General features: G+C 36.4%; 2 protein-coding genes across 2 annotated transcripts in view; one reads left to right on the forward strand and one right to left on the reverse strand.

Moving 5' to 3' along the window:
- LOC101890434 (beta-galactosidase) overlaps nt 1-20,147 on the forward strand; it is a 267,558-nt gene that overhangs the window by 92,869 nt on the left and 154,542 nt on the right. The window lies entirely within an intron of this gene.
- Nucleotides 1-20,147, reverse strand: part of LOC101891236 (protocadherin Fat 4) — a 42,986-nt gene that overhangs the window by 16,634 nt on the left and 6,205 nt on the right. The gene's annotated exons all lie outside the window — the stretch shown is intronic.

Here is a 20,147-nt window from a genome sequence, read left to right on the forward strand (position 1 = left end):
GGGTTTCAAAGAGGCAAATGCTATATTTTCGAGCTACTCCCAAAGTCTCACTTTTCTTCCCGGCAAAACTATGCACAGTGGCCATTGGTATCTTCTGATGTCTTCGGCATTTAGAATATCTTACAAGACCTTTTTGGAGGCTCACTGCTACCCGAAGGTTTCTTTTAGGAATAACTTTTAAAAGGAAATTTGCACTTGAAGCCCCTTTTGAAGGTATTCGATATTTTGATTATCTGCTTAAAGTCTTCTAAATATAAAAACCATCTGCATTTGTAACGAGATCTTTTCCACCCTTACCCTTAAGGTGCAAGTACATAAAAAGCTTGAAGTCATGGTTAGGCATATTATTGTCAAATTATAATGGAAAACGAGGGCAGGATTTTAGTGCGGCTCTGCAATCCCTTTATGAAATGTCACAAAATATGCCTAGCCTTGACTTCAAGCTTTTTATGTACTTGCACCCCTTACTCTTTCCTACACAACAATTTATTGACATCAATGTTGATTCATTGTGATTATCTTCTAATTAGTGGGAAAATAATTCTCATTTAGAACATAACATCAGATGGATAAGATGTTCGGCATTTGATCGCCAACTGTGTTGAGATCTAGAGTTGGCGAGTTGAGTGCCCTCTTAATTTTATCACAGGAAAAAATCGACCTCAATTTTCAGACTTGTCATTTTTTATACCCTCCACCAAGGAGAGTATTTTCGTTGGGCGCCATTTCCGAAAAAATGCATGAACAGTAAAATATTTCCATCCCCAAGTGTTAATTTTGAAATATTGAATTAATGCTCTGTTCCAGAATACCGATTATCATATTTTTAAATTCTTGCAGGTTCTGGAACATAGTATTAATTCAATTTTTCAAAATTAGCGCTTAGGAATGAAAATATTTCACTATTTATGCATTTATGCGGAAATGGCGCCCAACGTCAGATGTTTTTATACAATCAGTCATATGGCTAGAGAGGGTACATATCATTTGATACGGCCAAAACGTGCCAAATCAAAATATTGGTTTTATACCCTAGGTCAACGTCAGATGTTTTTTTATACCCTCAGTTATATGGCTAGAGAGGGTACATATCATTTGATACAGCCAAAACGTGCTTTATCGAAATAACGGCTTTAGACCTTAGTATCTTTGGAACAAATCCGTTTCATGACATTTGGAGTCGATCTAGCGATATCCGTCCGTCTGTCTATCTGCCTGGTTGGCTGTTGCGCACGATACCTCTCGAAGGGAGTATCCGATTTGATCCAAACTTGGTATATCGTAATATTATTGTCAAACTTAGATCCAGTTCGGAGATGGACAATATCGGTCCACTACTTCTGGTACCTCCCTCACAAAATGTCAAAATTTTTGAAGAAAATAATTTAATAAAAAGAGGGAGGATAATAAGATTTTTCTCCAAATTTGCAAATTCTAATATTTTTTATCAGTGCTATGTCAGGTGCGAAAATCGCCATGAAGTACCTCCCCTGCAAGAGGTCTAAATTTTGAACAGTTATAACTTTTTTAAAATGTGATGTAATTCTCTGATTGTCTTTAAATTACAAACATCACAATATTTTTATTAATCTAAGGCCTGTTGTGAAGATGACATATATCGGTCTACTCCTTCTGGTGCCACCTCCGCAAAGGCTCAACATTTTAAATATCCATGAAGCTAATAAAACGCGAAATTAACATCGGATTTAATTCAGATTTGGTACATCTTCATATTTTCATCAACATAAGATTTGTTATAAGGATGGTTGAAATCGGACCATTCCTTCTGGTATCTCCCTCACAAAGGGTCAAAGTTTTGAATAACCAAAACGATTACAAAATCCGAAAAAAACATTCCGTCTTCTCCATATCTCATACAACTCATTATTTCTACTAACGACGAAGGAATGTTTATATACACTCCTTCTGGTACCTCCCCCACAAAGGATCAAAATTTTGAATATCCACGAAGCTCATAAAAAACGAAATCAATATCCGATTTCATCCAGACTTGGTATATATCAATATTTCCATCGACGTTAGATCTGTTATAAAGATGATAGAGATGGGACCATTTCTTCTGGTACCTCACCCACATGATCTGTTGCGAAGATGATATATATCTGCGAACGCTTCTGTTATATCATCCACAAAGGGTCACAATTTTTAATTCTTTTATCTGTCATAACTTGCGAAACAAGTCAGCGATTCTTTACAACAACAGCTATACATAAATATTTCTCTCAACCAGAAACCTGATATAAATATGGGATTTATCGGAATTTATGATCTCGCATAAAATTGGATATAAATGTTCGATTTTCTTGTAATTTGGCTCCCGTCAATATCTTTATGTGTATTAGATGAAGTATAAAAATGGAAAACTAAAATCGGTCGACTAAATCTTGTATCTCACGTACATTTTAACATTTTCTAAAAATGATCACATATCTCATATAAAGTGAAGGAAGTAGTCGATATACATAGTCTAAACCTATCACATTACAATATTTATATCATATTTATTTAGGTCCGACAAAATTGGCCTAATGGTCAATAGTGGCCTATTCCTTCGCAGCCTACTCCATAGAGGGTCAACAATTTGAATAATCATAACAGAAGTCAAAATATATTTAAATAATCAAACATTGGCTGAGGGTATAACATGGTAGAAGAATACATGCAGATGCGTCAACGCTTTGGGACATCGATATGTCAAACATTTTTAAATATTTCTTCAGAAATAAGTACATTTGTATATGTTTTCCTACCAGATGTCAATCGGAGGTCGTTATGATATGCATTTTTAAACAATTTTTGTAGTTTTTTATTCAAATATTTCCATTCCAAAATTGGCTTGACAGTTCAGTGTCCCAACAGCTGTGTCGACGCGTCTACTGACTTGTTACAATATGAGTGATGCCATATTACAAATAAGACGTTTGCCTACTTTATTAAAAAGCGTCCCCCTTGACGTCAGTTTATTGCGTTGCTTCTAATATCAGGTAACACAGCAGTTGGTAAAATATCTCTTCGCTATTTTTGTTAACTCTTGCTTATGAAGTAGCGGGTTTATGCTAGTCATACCATCCACCTTGGAAAGGAGGGTATATTAACTTTGTCATTCCGTTGGTAACATCCCTAAATATTCGTCGTAGACCCCATAATGTATATACATATATTCATAATCAGCATAAAATTCTAAGTCTGTCTGTCTGTTGAAATCACGATACAGGCTACATTAAAAAGCAGAATAATTTGTATTGTGTCTAGGATGGTTGGTATTGAAAATGAGATATATCGGTCCACGTTTTGGTATAGCCCCTATATAACGATACCTCCCGATATTCGGTATTTTGATGGTTTTTGTCACATTTTTCATGGATTTGTCTAAAAATTGATATTTGTTGGTCATAATGGGTTCTAGCTCCGTTGGCGAAACATTGTATTGGTCCACGTTTTTGTATAGCCCTATATAGCGGTACCTCCTGATATTCGGTATTTTGATGATTTTTGCCACATTTTCCCACGAATATCTCTAAAAATTGGTATTTGTGGGTCATAATTCGTTCTAATGTTTCCATTACCCTAAGGTGGAGTGTATTAAAAGTTTGGCCCGGTCGAAATTAATGTTTTTTTACTTGTTTTTACATCAAATTCTTGTCATAGACCTTCAAATCTTACATTACACATAAAAATGCAGACCCACAATATCTAATTTGTATGACATAACTCACTCAGCACTGCCAACGCAATAACGGAAAAAATCAAAATAAATTTAATTGAGAAAGGAAACCTATAAAACAACAAAAAATTAAAAAGAAAAAAATCAACAAAAAAAATTTAATTAACAAAATAAGCAACGAAGCTTGAGAGGAAAAAATGTTATTTAAAGCGAAACATATATTTTTCAAATTAGTAGTTGCAATTACAAAGAAAAAAAAAAACAGCAACAACAACAAAAACTACCTCCAAAAGACATCAAAGTCACTCAGAAAGACAATTTTGTTGGTAAACCATAAATTCATTAAACAACAGCAGCAACGAGAGAGTTACTTTTGTTGCAATGTTACGCAGTGTTGCCGCTCCCTTTCCCCTACCCCCCCAAATGTGCTGCAATGCATGGCAAGATACTGCCGCATATGTAGCCGTTAAGACACAAATCATTTAACCAGAACGCAATGTATATATGTATTTTTTACATATGTACATGGCTATGTATTTTGTATCATAGTTTGTCATACAAACACTTCATACATGTGGCATATGCAACATGTAATGAGTCCCAATTTTCCCATGCATGACTGACATTTGGAGAGGGGAGTGGAGCGGTTTTTTTTTAAATTAAGTCTACCTCAATTGAACCCGATTTGAACTGTCTGTCTTGCAATGATTGACTTCATTACATATCACCGTGCTTCCCGACGGTATTCCCCAATATTTTTTTTAATGAAGAGCTTTTTTATAGACCTCTCCCAAATCAAAGGCATTGTAGTATATTAGGGTGGAACACAACAAGAATAATTTTCAAAGATCTTTTAATTCATAGCTTACACAGGATGAGATAAAAACAAGTAGAAAAGCTGTAGGTTCAACCGGGCCGAACTTTGAATACCCTCCACCATTTGGAACGAATTTGGCAATTCTCAAAAACAATAAAATCCGTTCACAATTCTGTTAAAATCTTAAAAATACCGAATGTAGCTGTTACATTAGGGTCTATACGACGACGTGGACCTGCATAGGTATCTTTTGTCATAAGCCACTACAATATTCAAATGCGAAACTTAAACAAGTAAAAAACAACATTAAGTTCGGACGGGCCGAACTTTTAATACCTTCTGCCTTAGGGTAGGGAAACATTAGAACCCATTGTGACCCACAAATACCAATTTTTAGACATATTCGTGGGAAAATGTCCCAAAAATCATAAAAATATCGAATATCGGGAGGTACCGCTATATGGAGCTATACAAAAATGTGCACCTATACATACAATGTTTTGGCAACGGAGCTAGAACCCATTAGGACATACAAATACCAATTTTTAGACAAATCCGTGGAAAAAATGTGGCGAAAATCATCAAAATACCGAATATCGGGAGGTACCTTTATATGGGGGCTATACCAAAGCGTAGACCCATACATACAATATTTCGCACCCGCAGCCAGAACCTATTATGACTAACAAATACCAATTTTTAGATAAATCCGTAAAAAATGTGACAAAAACAATCAAAATATCGAATATCGGGAGGTACCGTAATACGGGAGCTATATCCAAACGTGGACCTATACATACAATATTTTGCCACCGCAACCAGAACCTATTATGACCAGCAAATACCAATTTTTAGACAAATCCGTGAAAAAATGTGGCAAAAATCTTCAAAATACTAAAAATCGGGAGGTACAGTTATATGGGGGCTATACCAAAACGTGACCCCATACATGCAATGATTTGCCACCGTAGCGAGAGCCCATTATGACCTACAAATACCAATTTTTAGACAAATCCGCGAAGAAATGTGGCAAAAATCATCAAAAGGCCAAAAATCGGGAGGTACCTTTATATGGGGACTACACCAAAACGTGGACCCATACATCTAATATTTCGCCACCGCAGCCAGAACCCATTAGGACACACAAATACCAATTTTTAGATAAATCCGTAAAAAAATGTGACAAAAACAATCAAAATATCGAATATCTGGAGGTACCGTTATATGGGAGCTATACCTAACGTGGACCTATACATGCAATATTTTGCCACTGGCGCAAGAACCCATTATGACCAACAAATACCAATTTTTAGAGAAATTCGTGGAAAAAATGTGGCAAAAACCATCAAAATACCGAATATTGAGAGGTACCGTTATATGTGAGCTATACCAAAACGTGGACCTATACATGCAATATATTGCCACCGAAGCCAGAACCTATTTTGATCAACAAATAACAATTTTTAGACAAATCCGTGGAAAAAATGTGTCAAAAATCATCAAAATACCGAGTATCTGGAGGTACCGTTATATGGGAGCTATACCAAAACGTGGACCCTTACATGCAAAATTTCGCCATCGCAACCAGAACCTATTATGACCAACAAATACCAATTTTTAGACAAATCCGTGGAAAAAATGTGGCGAAAATCATCAAAATACTGAATATCGGGAGGTACCCTAATATGGGGACTATACCAAATCGTGGACCTATACATTCAATGTTTTGCCATCGGAGCTAGAACCCATTGTGACCCATAAATACCAATTTATAGATAAATCCGTGAAAAAATGTGACAAAAACGATCAAAATATCGAATATCTGGAGGTACCGTTATATGGGAGCTATACCAAATCGTGGACCCATACATACAATGTTTCTTAAACCCTATGTGGAGGAGGTACCAGAAGATATGGTCCGATCTCTACCATCTTTATAACAGACATTGTGTGGACGGAAATATTGAGATGTACCAAGTCTGAATGGAATCGGAAGTTCATTTCTCGTTTTATGAGCTTCATGGATATCAAAATTTTTACCCTTTGTGGGAGAGGTACCGGAAGGAGCGGACCGATATATCCCATTTTCACACCAGACCTTGGGTTAATAAAAATATTGTGATGTTTGTAATTTGAAGAGAGGTACCACAAGGAGTGGACCGATATATCCTATCTTCAGAACAGATCTTGATTTAATAAAAATATTGTGTTGAGTGTAATTTGAAGACAATCAGACCCTTACAGCACATTTTATAAGAATAATAATTATTTAAAATGTTGACCCTTTGTGGGGGAAGTATTTGATGGAGTAGATCGATATTGTCAATTTTTGCACCTGACCTAGCACTGATGCAAATATTAAGATTTGTAAAGTTGGAGCAATATCGGATTATTCTTTTTATACCCTTCACCATAGTATGGAGGGTATAGTTTGTCATTCCGTTTGTAACACCTCGTAATATACATTTTAGGCCCCACAAAGTATATATATTCTTGATCAGCATACAATTTTACGCCGATTTAACGATGTCCGTCCGTATGTCCGTCTATCCGTCTGTGGAAATCACTCTAGCTTCCGAACGAAACGAAATAGGTAAATAAATTTCTACTCAAATGTGTATTATGTCTGCAGGACTTTTGGTATTGAAAATGGGCGATGTAGGTCCACGTCTTCGTATAGCACCCACACAACGGTACCTCCCTATATTCGATATTTTGATGATTTTAGCGACATTATTCACCGGAATTGTTTAGAATTTGGTATATGAAGTTCGTTATGGATACTACAACCTATGACAGAAAATTGTCTCTGCAGGTCCACGTCTTCGTATAGCCCCCATATTACGGAACCGCCCGATATTCGGTATTTTGATGATTTTAGCGACATTATTCAACGGGATTGTTTTAAATTTCGTATTTGAAGTTCGTAATGGATACTACAACCTATGACAGAAATTTGTCCACGTCTTCGTATAGCCCCCATATAACGGTACCTCCCGATATTCGGTATTTTGATGACTTTAACGACATTATTTACCGGAATCGATTCAAATTTGGTATTTGAAGTTCGTAATGGATACTACAACCTATGACAGAAAATTTTTCAGGTCCATGTTTTGGTATAACCCTCATGGTTCATGATTTTAGCTACATTATAAACAGATTTTTTTTTTTCAATTTTCCCATTTGAATATTGTAATTGCTTGTGAGAAAATTTGCCTCTGCAGGTCCACCGCTTCGTATAGACCCTAATATAACGGCTACATTGAGTATTTTTAAGATTTTAACAGAATTTTTAACGAATTTTATTTTTTTTTTTTTTTTTGAAAATTTCCAAATTCGTTCCAAATTGTAGAGGGTATTCAAATTTCGGCCCGGCCGAACTTACAGCTTTTTTACTTGTTTTTTTTTTTATTCTGGGCACTAAATTATTTTTTTTGAAAATGTCTTTTAATTGCTGGTCTTATAATTCCCATTGTAATTCACATCCCAAAATTGAATTCATCCCACCCTAATGTTCCATATTATTTATACAACAATGTGTGTTCATTGCGTCTATCCCCGACAAAAATTAATTAGCCATAAAGAAAAAAAAAAAAAAAATTGTGAAAATCGTTATTTTGTCTTCTTCTTCTTCTTTTTCTTTCATATTTCAGTTTTTTATGCTCAAATTGAGGAGCACTGTATTGAACTATAAATTAAAAAAAAAAAAAAATGAAAGAAAAAAAGAAATAAAATTTCTTAAATTAAAAGCCATGCAATGGAGATAACCCCAATTGTGATTGCCATAAGGCAATGCATTAGGGTGAGGTAATGGAATCCGGAACAAACAACCAATGCAATACATCATAGTTTTTTAAACTGAACTCAAAAAGGAGTCACACCCTAGTGGGTGACTAAGCGTAACGTCTCGCCCAACTAAATACACACATATATCTAAGTTATAGACATGTGACCCCTACTCCAATGGGAGGCATAAAATGTCACGATAAAATGAATTTTGGAAAAATGGCTTACAATTTAATTAAATATTGCTATAGCCCCCCTTTTAACTATAGACCTTGTTTGTTTTGATTTTTCGAAGATGTTTCATATCCAACGATTTTGTTTTTAAATCTCATTAAATATTTTCAAGAACAAAGAACTGACCAACCTCACCACTCGGTCAATCATTTCTAAAAAAGTGTTAGCTTTAAAAATTGTTTGCAATTTTTTCACAAAAAACAAAAGAAAAACAAATGTGAATTTTACTAGAGCATGACAAAAGCAAAACTAAAACTCGAATACAATTTTTAATGACTAACAACGAATTGGGAGTATTTGAAAACCTAGCCAACAGACACGTAACAAATCTGCATTTGTTACCAATTTCGAATGCAAAATAAAGTGGTTAACAACAGGCAAATAACATTTGTACACATTTTTATACCCTCAGCCATATGGCTACAGAGGGTATATATCATTTGATACGGCCAAAACGTGCCTAGTCGAAATAACGGTTTAGACCCTAGGTCTCTTTGGACCAAATCCGTTTCAGAACATTTGGAGTCGATCTAGCGATGTCCGTCCGTCCGTCCGTCCGTCTGTCTGTCTGTCTGTCTGGCTGGTGCGCACGATAACTCTCGAAGGGAGTATCCGATTTGGTCCAAATTAGCTACAACGTAATATTTTTGTCAAACTTAGATCGAGTTCGGAGATGGGCAATATCGGTCCACTCCTTCTGGTACCTCCCCCACAAAAGGTCGAAATTTCAAAAAATATATTTTTTTCCACAGGAAGAGAAAGGATAATCCGAATTTGCTCCAACTTTGCAAATCCTAATATTTGCGTCAGTGCTAGGTCAGGTGTGAAAATAGGCAATATCGGTCCACTCCATCAAGTACCTCCCCCACAAATGGTCAAAATTTTGAATAATTACAACTCTCATAAAATGTTATGTAAGAGTCCGATTGTCTTCAAATTTCACACATCCCAATATTTATATTAACCCAAGGTCTGGTGTTAAGATGAATAATATCGGCCCACTCCTTCTGGTACCTACCCCACAAAAGGTCGAAATTTTCAAAAAAAAAAAAAAATTGCACAGAAAGAGAAAGACTAATCCGAATTTGCTCCGACTTTGCGAATCCTAATATTTGCAACAGTGCTAGGACAGGTGTGAAAATGGACAATATCGGTCCACTCCATCAAGTACCTCCCCCACAAATATTGAAATTTTGAGTACCCATGAAGCTCATAAATCGCCAAATTAACATCCGATTCCATTTAGACTTGGCACATCTGTCGAAATATTTATATCATATTTTGGGTCCGATAGGAAATGGGCAATATTGGCCCATTCCTTCGGGATCTGCTCCATAGAGGGTCAAACGTTTGAATAACCTTAACACTAGTCAAAATATATTTAGATAATCGAACATAGGCTGAGGGTATATCTCTTGCGGCAATACCGACTGATACTTTTTAACTTGTTTTTCTACCCTCCACCATACTATGGAGGGTATATTAACTTGGCCATTCCGTTTGAAACTCCTCGAAATACTCATGTCGGACCCAACAAAGTATATACAAGGTGAAATGAAAAAAACTGCAACCAACTTCAGACTGCTGCCATTTCCAACCCACTCGTCCGACAGCTTTTAAAATTATTCCAGTGACAGCTCATTATATTGTTTACAAGCGTACCAGAGCATTTTGGTGAGAATTTTCCAGAAAAAAAGTTATTCGTGATGGAATTCAAGCGTGATAGAGTGATTTCTTTATATTTGGCTGGAAAAGCACAAGTGGCTATCGTTATCGTTGTGAATAAATCCTTTGTGTTTCCTACCATAGCTCGTTACCGTGATACTGGTAGCGTAGCCCGACGTCAAGGAAGTGGAAGTGGTCGGAAGAAAACAGCAACATCAGCGGAAATGGTTCGAAAAATGGCTCGTGAGCTGAACATATCGCAATATTCCATTCGGCAAATATTAAAAAATGAGCTCGGTGTAAAGCCATTGAAATTCCAAAAAGTGCAAGAACTTACACCGCCACAGAAAGAAAATAGACTCAAAAGAGCTAAAGAGTTGCTTCGCTTGGCCGAAAATGGTGAACTACCGAATTTGGTTTTTCTCCGATGAGAAAACATTCGTTGATCGTGTTTACTTGCCATAGAGATTAGCTGAAAATGTGCACCTTCGGTTGGTCACCAGAACTCAAGCGCCGGCCATGGTGATGGTGTGGGCCGCCATAATAGACGGCAGCCGATGGTCGCTCTCCGCTATGCTCGTATTAATGGACCGTGGCATCAGAATAAATGCCAAATATTATCGCGAAAATATTCTGGAGGGTGTATTAAAGCCTTGGGCACGTAAACATTTCGGCAGCAGACCTTGGACATTCCAACAGGACTCAGCATTATCCAAACTCAGCACGCGCCACCCAAGAATGGTTACAAAATGAGGTTCCTCGTTTCATTTCCTGCGCACAATCGCCACCAAAATCTCCGAATACCAATTCGTTGGACCATTGTGTCTGGAGTATTTTGGAAAGCAAGGTTGGCACTAAAAAATACCAAACTGTCGATCACCTCAAGCAAGCGCTTCGCCGGGAATGGGCCAAAATACCGCAGAGCAACATTGAGAGTAGAGTTGGGTTGAGAGAAATATTTAGATTTAGCAAGTTGTAAAGAATCGCTGACTTGTTTCGCAAGTTATGACAGATAAAAGTCTTGGAAATTGTGACCCTTTGTGGGTGAGCTACCAGAAGGCTTTCAAAGATAGTTTTCATCTTCAGAACAGATTTTGTGTTACCAAAAATAGTTGCATGTGTGAAATTTGAAGGGAGTTCGATGCTTATTTCGCTTTCCTTGAGCGTTTTGTTTCTTGAACCCTTTATAGGGGTATCAGAAGAAATGGTCCGACCTCTACCATCTTTATAACAGACCTTGTGTTGATGGAAATATTGAGATGTACCAAGGTTGAATGGAATCGGATTTTAATTTCGCGTTTTACTAGCTTCATAGATATTCAAAATGTTGACCCTTTTGTGGGGGAGGTACCAGAAGGAGTGGATCGATACCAGAAGGAATGGACCGATACCAGAAGGAGTGGACCATCTTCACTGAAGATGAAATATGAAGATAACTGCATGCTTTTTTCGGATTTTATGATCGTTTTAGTTATTTCAAAATATTGAACCTTTGTGGGGGAGGTACCAGAAGAAATGAACCGATCTCTACCATCTTTATAACAGCTCTTGTGTTAGTGGAAATATTGATATGTGCCAAGTCTGAATGGAATGGGATGTTCATTTCGCGTTTTATGAGCTTCATAGATATTCAAAATTTTGACCCTTTTGTGGGGGAGGTACCAGAAGGAGTGGGCCGATTTATTCCACCTTCACACCAGACCTTGGGCTCATAAAAATATTTGTATGTGTTAAATTTGAAGACAATCGGACTCTTACATCATATTTTATCAGAGTTGTAATTATTGAAAATATTGACAATTTGTGGGGGAGGTACTTGATGGAGTGGACCGATATTGTCCATTTTCGCATCTGACCTAGCACCGACGAAAATATTAGGATTTGCAAAGTTGGAGCAAAATCGGATTATCGTTTATCTTTCTGTGCAGAAAATATATTTTTTGAAATTTTCGACCTATTGTGGGGGAGTTACCAGAAGGAGTGGACCATCTTAACACCAGACCTTGTGTTAATAAAAATATTATGATGTGTGCAATTTAAAGACAATCGGACTCTTATATTACATTTTATAAGAGTTGTAATTATTCAAAATTTTGACCCTTTGTGGGGGAGGTACCTGATGGAGTGGACCGATATTGTCCATTTTCGCATCTGACCTAGCACTGACGAAAATATTAGAATTAGAAAAGTTGAGCAAAATTGGATTATCCCTTCTCTCTCTGTACGCTAAAATATTTTCTTTGCAAATTTCGAACTTTTGTGGGAAAGGTACCAGAAGTAGTGGGCCGATATTGTCCATCTCCGAACTCAAACTAAGTTTGATAATAATATTACGATGTACCAGGTTAGGACCAAATCTGATACTCCCTTCGAGAATTCTCGTGCGCACCAGCCAGACAGACAGACAGACAGACGGACGGACGGACATCGCTAGATCGACTCCAAATATCCTGAAATGGACTTGGTCCTAAGAGACCTAGGGTCTAAAATCGTTGTTTCAATGAGGTGCGTTTTGGCCGTATCAAATGATATATACCCTCTCTAGCCATAGGGCTGAGGATATAAAAACCGAACTGAAGATGTTTGACAGTGAAACAAAACTATTTAAAATTTTTTTTTCTGTATATGGAAGACCCCTTAGGGATCTCCTCCAAGAAGACCTTATATAATAATTATTTTGACCCCGTTTGCTGCCTCTTGTCCCACATATACCACGCATCACATGTGCGTGTCATCCTTCTTGTCTCTATCCACCTCTTTACCAGTCTTTGATTTATAGACAATCTCTTCCATAAAAAAATTACCCAAGCCTTCGGTGCCATTGAAGTTGTCTTCGTCGGTCTGCTGCTGCTGCTGCTTCTGCTGTTCTCTTCAATTGAATTCCGTAATTTATTTACTCTGTCATTACATTTTCATACTTCACTGATTTGTTGTTGTGGCTGATGATAAACTTCAATTCGTTGTTGTTGTTGTTGTTGTTTTTGTTTCTTTTGTAGTTGTACAGTTAAATTGTTTGGCAGTTCTTTGCAATGGAGTTGCTGCAGCCAGTTGGAGTTAGTCCTCCTCAGCCAACAAACTTGTTGATCTTTAATAAGTTCTGTAATACTTTCGAGCTTGTTTTTGTTTTGTCTTTTTTGGTTTGAACAATTGTTGAAATCAATTTTCGTCGTTCGGCATTCGTTTTGAGGTTAAAGTTGTTAAACATAGCAAAATTGTTGTTCACATGCGTTCGTCACTTTTTTTTTTTTGTGATTTCAAAATTGGCAAACAAATGTTGTGCTGCAGATTTCCCTTAATCAACGACATCTATTAACGGATATTTAAATATTAAATTCCAAAACGCGTATTTTTTAGACATGATTGAGATATTAACTAATAAAATTGAGTGTTAAACTATATAATTGATTAAAGGCAATGATTTAGCTGATTTATTGAATTTACTCTCAGACCTTCTTACATGGCCTTCTTAGTTCTCAGGGAACGCATTTAAGAGAGAGAGAGAGAGAGAGAGAGAGAGAGGAAGAGTTTATAATAGTTAAGTACAAAACAAAACTGAGCAAAATCATATAAAGTGATTATTAAAGGGAACATTAAGGTGAAAAAAGGGGGAAAATGTTTTTGATTCGGAGAGACGTAATATATCTGAATACATAAAATTACTATCTTTCTGACCCTGGTACGGCATTTTTCTATGTAAAGGAATTCTTCGGCTTTTATACCCTCCACCATAGTATGGAGGGTATATTAAGTTTGTCATTTCGTTTGTAACACCTCGAAATATACATTTTAGACCACACAAAGTAATATTCAAAATATTCTCGATCAGCATAAAATTCTATGTCCGTCCGTGTGTTCGTCTATCCTTCTATGGAAATCACTCTAGCTTCCGAACGAATTGAAGTAGATTGAAAAAAATTTCATTCAAATGTATGTTTTGTCTGCAGGACTTTTGGTATTGAAAATGGGCCATGTAGGTCCACGTTTTGGTATAGCCCCCATATAACGGTACCCCCCGATATTCGGTATTGTTTCAAATTTCGCATTTGAAGTTCGTAATGGATACTACATCCTATGACAGAAAATTGTCTGTGCAAGTCCACGTCTTCGTCTAGCCCCCATATAACGGGATCTCCCGATATTCGGTATTTTGTTGATTTTAGCGACATTATTCACCGGAATTTGTTATTTGAAGTTCGCAGTAGATACTACAGCCTAACACAGGAAACGGGCCAGACATGGACCTAGTCTTCGTATAGCCCCCATACAGCGATACCTCCCGATATTCGGTATTTTGATGATTTTAATGACATTATTTACTGAAATTTGTTTCAAATTTGGTATTTGGTAACAAATACTACAGTCTAAGATAGAAAATGGATCATGTAGGTCCACGTCTTCGTACAGCCCCCATATAACGGGATCTCCCGATATTCGGTATTTTGTTGATTTTAGCGACATTATTTACCGGAATATCTTTCAAATTTCGCATTTGAAGTTCGTAATAGATGCTACATCCAATGAAAGAAAATTGTTTGTGCAGATCCACGCCTTCGTATAGCCCCCATATAACGGTACCTCCAGATATGCGATATTTTGATGATTTTAGCGACATTATTTACCAAAATTTTTTTCAAATTTAGTATTTGAAGTTCGTAATGGATACTACAGCCTATGACAAAAAATTGTCTGTGCAGGTCCACGTTTTAGAACTCCCATGGTACCTTCCTATATTCGGTATTTTGATGATTTTAGCTACATTATAAACATATTTTTTTTTCCAAGTTTCGCTTTTGAATATTGTAATAGCTAATGACAAAAGTTGCCTATGCAGGTCCACGTCGTCGTATAGACCCTAATATACGGCTATATTCAGTATTTTTAAGATTTTAACAATATTTTTAACGGATTATATTTTTTTTTGTTTTGTGTTTTTTTTTTTTTGAAAATGACCAAATTTGTTACAAATGGTGGAGGGTATTCAAAGTTCGGCCCGGCCGAACTTACAATTTTTTACTTGTTTAGAATATCTTCTTAAATGTAAAAGGGTTACATGTAAAGATGATCTCCTGAAAATCTTCTATTTATCTGGAAAATAGCTATAGAATATTAATTGGATACATTATCAGTAAAGGACCTTAGAAGGAGCTTTATTGGTAACAAAATTCTCAGATCCTTAATTCTAGAAGCCCCTTTAAATCAAATATGAACCAAAGAGGTCTCTTGAAGGATCGCAACTTATCAGCATTCTACTATCAATAAAAGACCCAAAAATACTTTCCACAGAGGACGTGAGCAATTCTCTCAAAGAGAGTCAAAAGAGAACCTCATGGAAGAGAAGACTTCCCTAGTACAATAGGGACTGAAGAGAGATATTGACAAAAACAAATAATTAAATTATATATAAAGATGTGCTGTTTAATATTTTTAAATATTGATTATGTAGCTCGTCTATTGTCCGTCAAAGATCTCAAGAGGTCTTTCAATACCAATTGAGGCTCTGAAAAGATTTTATATTTCTACAAGAGCATTTCGAGAATTATTCCATTTAAATTGAAGTATATTCAGTAGTTTAAAGGTGAGGGAACATAGGCAGCTTGGCATTATTGCTAGGCATATTAATGTCAAATCGTAAGGAGAAACGACGGCAGGATTCGAGTGCGGCTCTATGACATGTCACAAAATATGCCATGCGAAGACTTCAAGCTGTTTATGTACCCTCACCTCAACCGATCATAATTTATGCTTATTTCATCATCGCTCATCGAAACGGAAAAATGCGTAGCATTTCTTTAACACAACAGCCAATTAAGCCGTAACTCTTATGTCATAGGTTCGAGAACTTTTTGTTGTTTGTTTTTTTGTTTTTTCTTCTTCTTAACTTTTAGTAAAAACAACAAATTTCAGTGGAAAACCCTTAATGAATTTCCAACTTGAAGTGTTGTTTTTTTCGTATTTTTCTTGAAGCAATTGTAAAAATCACTCAGCAGAACGAATGGTTTTTTTGCTAAGACTTTTTTTTCTTGCTTCAATCAAATTATTTGTTTTTTGAACTTTTCGTCGTGTTGGTAGATAGCTTTGAGCCTCAAATATGCCTGACTTGGTGTTGCTTAGTCGTTGGCGTTAAGAAAAAAAACTGAATTTCACTTTCTTTACATGACGTTGATTATTTTCATGTAAAGCCACCACCATGTGACTGGTAGAGAATTGGCAAAGAAAAAAACCTCCAAAAGCAAATGTGGAAAAATGGAAAATATGAAGCTGAAGCATTTTTTGCGTAGCATATTTTGTAGATCGTTTTTGTTGTTGTTTTAGGTATTTTGTTTTTTTTATGTAATTTTCGAAATTTCTCTTAGCCCTGAAGTAACTACAGTAAAATTTTTTTGTTTTGGTTTTCAAAACACTTTCAATTTCGTTGATGATTTGCGGATATCCGCCACAGAGGTTAAATCGTAAACTAGAGATATACAATTTATAGAAAAAACACAAGACAACAACATTTTATGACACAAAATTACATTTAAATTAAAACAATTTCAATTTTTCAATTTTTTTTAATTTAAGTTTCTTTGGGTTTGAGATTTTCTAATTGTTATTTTTTATACCCTCCATCATAGTATGCAGGGTATATTAAGTTTGTCATTCCGTATGTAACAAATCGAAATATACATTTTAGACCCCACAAAGTATATAAATTCTTGATCAGCATAAAATTCTATGTCGATTTATCGAGGTCCGTCCGTCCGTCTATACGTCCGTGGAAATGACTCTAGCTTCCGAACGAAATGAAGTAGGTTATTAAAATTTTACTCAAATGTGTATTATGTCTGCAGGACTTTTGGTATTGAATGAGGGCTATACGAAGATGTGGACCTAATCTTCGTATAGCCCTCATATAACGGTACCTCCCGATATTCGGTATTTTGATGAATTTAGGGACATTATTTACTGGAATTGTTTAAAATTTGGTATTTGAAGTTCATAATAGATATTACAGCCTTCCACAGGAAATGGGCAATGTAGGTCCATGTCTTTGTATAGCCCCCGGTACCTCCCAATATTCAGTATTTTGAAGATTTTAGCGACATTATTTACCGGAAATGTTTCGAATTTGGTATTTGAAGTTCGTAATGGATACTACAGCCTAAGACAGAAAATTGTCTGTGCAAGTCCACGTCTTCATACAGCCCCCATATAACGGTACCTCCCGATATTCGGCATTTTGATGATTTTAGCGACATTATTCACCGGAATTGTTTCAAATTTGGTATTTGAAGTTCGCAATGGACACTACAGCCTAAGACAGAAAATTGTCTGTGCAGGTCCACGTCTTCGTATAGCCCCCATATAACAGTACCTCCCGATATTCGGTATTTTCATGATTTTAGCGACATTATTCACCAGAATTGTTTCAGAAAATGGAACATGTAGGTCCACGTCTTCGTATAGCCCCCATATAACTTTACCTCCCGATATTCGGCATTTTGATGATTTTAGCGACAATTTTTACCGGAATTGTTTCAAATTTCGCATTTGAAGTTCGCAATGGGAACTACAGTCTGTGACGGAAAATTGTCTGTGCAGGTCCACGTGTTCGTATAGCCCCCATATAACGGTACCTCCCAATATTCGGTATTTTGATGATTTTAGCGACATTATTTACCGGAATTGTTTCGAATTTGGTATTTGAAGTTCGTAATGGATACCACAGCCTAAGACAGAAAATGGAACTTGTAGGTCTACGTCTTCGTATAGCCCCCATATAACGGTACCTCCCGATATTCGATATTTGATGATTTTAGCGGCAATTTTTACCGGAATTGTTTCGAATTTGGTATTTGAAGTTCGCAATGGACACTACACAGAAAAAAAATTGCAATGGACACTAAACAGAAAATTTTCTGTGCAGATCCACGTTTTATAACCACCATGGTACCTCCCTATATTCGGTATTTTGATGGTTTTAGCTACATTATAAACAGATTTTTTTTCAAGTTTCGCATTTGAATGTTGTAATAGCTTGTGACAAAAGTTGTCTATGCAGCTCCACGTCGTCGTATAGACTCTAATATACGGCTGTATCTGATACTTTTTTAAATTTTAACAGAATTTTAAATGGATTTTATGAATTTTTAATGGATTTTGAAAATTTCTAAATTCGTTCCAAATGGTGGAGGGTATTCAAAGTTCGGCCCGGCCAAACTACTGCTTTTTAACTTGTTTTTTTTTTTTGGTTTGACATTTTCTAATTTATTTTTCTGTCCCGGTCTCATTTACAACGCGACAATTATAACACTTTTGCTAAACATGACAATTTCCTCGTTATCCGTTATGAAAAGATCTTCCCCACTTTTGGTCATCACGGGCCATTATTAAAATCTTGTTTTTCTTTCTTTTGTTTTTATTGTTTTTGGAAACCTCTGCGACCGTTGACAGTGGCCAGCGGCCAGCGGTCAGTAATTTGTTTAAACTTTTGCCTCCGAATTGATGTTAAGTGTCGCGACACTTTATTATGTCTCTATTATCCGGTCAGGCTCATCTTTTGTCTGTCTGTCTGCAATTTCTCTCACGTATTTAAGGTAATTGTGTCCGGCATTACTTTTATTTTTTGAGTCGTGCCACTTTTTGTTGACGCTAGTAATAAATACAGTAATTAAATGTTGGAATTTCGAAGAAAGTTTTGTTTGGAGGAATTTATGAGATTTTGACAATGTAAGATCTCAAGAGATCTCCAATCTCCTATACAGAAGTCAATTTTTGCCAATATGTCGTCTAATGTCATAAAATACCTCTTGAGTTCACATATTGGCAATACGAGCCATGAGGCAGTAGGAGACCTCTTCGTATGTCGTATGTTGTAAAAAATACCTATTGTGTGTCCTCTGTTGATAATTTAATACCACTTGTGGTTTTAAAGAAAAGTTGACCTATTCAGGTCCTATGCTGTCAAGGGAAGGCCTCTTGAGGTCCTCTTCTGACAATATATACACACTAGAGCTTTTTTATTGGCGACCTTTTACTTTTTCTATAGGCAAGGGGAGCACTTTTGAGGCTCTCGATTGATAAATTCTCTCGATAAACTCCTAAGGCCCTCTACTGGAAATAAGGGACATCTTGGATGCTCTCTATCACAAGTGGTCAGAAAAGGTGTCACTTATTTCCAGTAGATAATCTTAGAAGTTTTATTTTGTCAATACTGAGCCTCACGACTTCTCCTCTTTCCCCTAGAAAGGACCTTGTGAGATCCTCTATTGGTAATAGACGACCTTTGAGGTCCTTTATTGGCAATAGACGACACTGTACGGTCCGCTTGGGTTCTTCTATTACCAATGGGCGACCTCGTAAGGTCCTCTATTGGCAATAGACGACGTCCTAATTGGTCCATTTGCAATTTTGGAAATAGACAATTTCTTTAGATGCAACAGGCGATTTCTTGAGGCCCTTTATTGACAATAAAAGACCTCTTGTGGCCCTCTATTGGCAATATACGGCATTATGAGGTTTTCTTGGTTTCTCTACGGGCAACAGACGATTTCGTAAGGCCCTCTATTGACAATAGGCGAGATTATGAAATACTCTTGTTGTTCTCCATTGGAAATATACAACCTTATAAAATCCCTTAGACAACCTCTTAAAAATTTCTTTTGAAAATAAATGACCTCTTGAGGCCCTCTAGTTGGTCAATAGATATCCTCTTTAAGTCCTATATTGACAGAAGCTGACCTTTGGAGGTCCTCCGTTGGAAATATACGACATTTTTGAGTTATCTATTGACAATAGATAGTCCTCTATTGACAATATAAAACCTCTATATAAGAGGTCCTCTATTGTCAAAATAAAACTTCTACAGGTCATATGTTGACAAAAGACGGCGAGCCCTCTATTGACAATAGACTACATTTTGAGGCCCTATATTGGAAAAAGACGACCTTTTAAGGTCCTCTATTGTCAAAATATAAC

This window comes from Musca domestica, unplaced genomic scaffold (assembly GCF_030504385.1).
Source record: "Musca domestica strain aabys unplaced genomic scaffold, Musca_domestica.polishedcontigs.V.1.1 59, whole genome shotgun sequence".
NCBI classification, from domain to species: Eukaryota; Metazoa; Arthropoda; class Insecta; order Diptera; family Muscidae; genus Musca; species Musca domestica.